We start from the raw sequence: 2,633 nt of genomic DNA, 5'->3' as shown, positions 1-2,633 counted from the left end.
CGCATCAATTTGAAAGAAAGCCAGACACATTTTTTTAAAATTGCGCCTGGTGTACATTTTGATGTGACTTTATTTGCATATACATTGCCATAGAGTAGAAATAACTCTGGTGTGAACTTTTGGATGCTCAGAACAGATTTTGTGTTGTCAACATACGGGAAAGCTTCTTTTCACTCGAACAAGCTAAGGAAGTGATGTCAAAATGACGTAGCCCAGCGTTCGCGAAGTATGTCGATCGGTGAGTAGAAATCGAGTTGATGTGAAAGCTTAGGCCAGCCACAGCCTTTTGGGTGCAGTCTCACACGGAGTGTCCAGGAAGGAGGAGTGTGTGTTAACTATGCAATAAAAATACGTAGTTAACATGTGGGTCAGTTATCGAGTTTTCTGTTGTATTCTAACTCTGCTGTGTCTGTTCATTCACCCGTGGCAAAATATGCATATGACCTGTCGTGCAATTATATTTGCCAAATTTTACGTGCTTTTCCCTAGTTGACTAATGAAGTGTCATTAATTGATTTGTTGCAACGCATTCACCAGTCTGATTAAGAAACAAAAGTTGTCACAGACTCAAAGATGTCTTTCTCATATTTGCTGCTGTATATATGAAACGACTTGTGTCAGCACATCATTTAGAACATTCATTCCCATGCTGTATCAGAATTGAACGTGGATGTTCAGTCGATTATTAAAAAAGAAATGTAAATAAATTATGAAACAATTACCAGTACTCTCATGTGAATGTTATTTCTTCACGCCATGGAGTATGACCGCACGAGGATTCTGGTACAGACGTCGAGATACTGGGACAGCGTTGTTAGAGAGGCCATCGAAATTCGCACCAATGACGACCTCATAAACCGGGACTGTGGCTATAATCTTAGCAAGGCTTGGGAACCAGCGATCGGGTTAATCAAGAGTAAATCGAGCAGACGTATAGTTGTGACGACCACGGCGGACAGAGCCATCACACCGACGTCATCTCAGACGCCGTCGCAATCTGTTCCACCGCGCGACCGTGGCGCTGGGCGCGGACGGCGGAGGGAGCGCGCCGCGGGCGGAGGGTATTTAAATCGGCCGCCGCCGCGACCAAACCCAGTTCCCTCTGAGCAGCCATAGCGTACGGATCTCCGTGCCGGCACGTTCACAGGAGCTCAGTCCGTCAGTTCACCTGATGATGGCGACATGTTTGATCGCCGAAATATTGTGCCCGTTGGACACTATAGACCGGCAGCATACCCGTGGATATTTTGATTATCAAATACGCCGGGAGAAACTCAAGAATCACAAGTTTGAAACCGACTTACTGTGCTATCTGGGATATGAATGCCTCACTTTTGTTCCGACACAGTTCAAGACTCGGGAGAAAAGTTTTACACCTGGTGTTCTACATGGCAACTTCACACACAAGAACTTTTTGCCGACACTACTACCACCTACATAAGTAAACTTTTCCTGTATTATTTTCAAGTAATGCACTTAAGCTATTCCTGATTTAACTGGAAGATCTGTACTTACCACTTTCATATCAACAGCCTCAAAATGCATATTGTAGACTTCGGGATATGTTACAGGTCAGTGTCACACCAAGATTGTGGAGAAAGGCGGGGGGGGGGGGGGGGGGGCATGTCACTCTCCAACTCTCCAACAAGTGTTTACCAATAAGTAAGTGGCGGAAAATTATGGGTATAGGACGGCTTAAACATGTGGAAAATGAGATTTTTATTATTCACTCACTGTATTTGACATTTATTATTCCTTTAAAATCGTACAACAACTTCAATAAAACACATTTTAATCATTCACACACTTATTTCACAATTACTTCACTTTTAAACTGCAAATCCTCTAAGAGCTGTCTTGAATCTTCGCGAGTCTCTCTCAAAAACAGCCTTGATGTGGATAGATACGTACAGCAACCAGTAATTAGAGTCAGAACTGTGTCTGCAAAAACACAAGGATTATTAAACAATTTTTGCTGTCATTAATTACTAGCAATATAATTGACAGAGTAGATTGCTAATATTTGCTATAATAAATATCACATTTGCAAGAACGATCTCACTAAAGTAATTAAGTCCATCGAAACGTTTAAAAACTAACCTCTCGCCTGACGAAAACGGTCTAAAGACGCAGTGGCAATTTCTTCAGATCTGTTGACAATGATATTTTAAGTTATCACTTTACTGAGTGACTGAAATGTAGTTCAGGTACCTGTGAACATAACAATATGTTAGAATTCATTTTCTAAATACGAACTATTACGGTACTGTACGGCTACTTACATATTATTATACTATTAATATTTTCACAGTTGTTTCTTTAATACAAAATTAAAGCCAACGGAAGAAAAAGCGTAAAACATACTTGCCAATGACAGGTTTGTTGAGATGCAATTTTCTGTGTTGACAGATGTAACTTTTTCATACGGTGGTAAGTCGCAGAAATCGCAGAAGTAGCAGAAGTCACAGAAATCGCAGAAGTAGCAGAAGTCACAGAAATCGCAGAAATCGCGGAAGTAGCAGAAATAGCAGTGGCGGAGGGATACACGACCTATGTTCCTTAACTGCGACAAATCACAGTTAAGAATAACAGATACTGAAAAGTAGCATTCACAGAAATCACTGATATCGGAA

General features: G+C 41.2%; 1 long non-coding RNA gene across 1 annotated transcript; it reads right to left on the bottom strand.

Annotated features, from left to right (window-relative positions):
* Positions 1-1,739: 1,739 nt before the first annotated feature.
* LOC126181041 (uncharacterized) lies at positions 1,740-2,430 on the bottom strand. The gene is made up of 3 exons (XR_007536694.1): positions 2,365-2,430; positions 2,101-2,211; positions 1,740-1,941 (listed from the first exon to the last, which is right to left on the bottom strand). It is a non-coding gene; the product is annotated as an uncharacterized LOC126181041 (long non-coding RNA).
* Positions 2,431-2,633: the final 203 nt, after the last annotated feature.

This window comes from Schistocerca cancellata, chromosome 1, assembly GCF_023864275.1.
Source record: "Schistocerca cancellata isolate TAMUIC-IGC-003103 chromosome 1, iqSchCanc2.1, whole genome shotgun sequence".
Classification (NCBI taxonomy): Eukaryota; Metazoa; Arthropoda; class Insecta; order Orthoptera; family Acrididae; genus Schistocerca; species Schistocerca cancellata.
The sequence above is the reverse complement of the archived record's forward strand: the minus strand, read 5'-3'. Positions and strand labels throughout refer to the sequence as shown.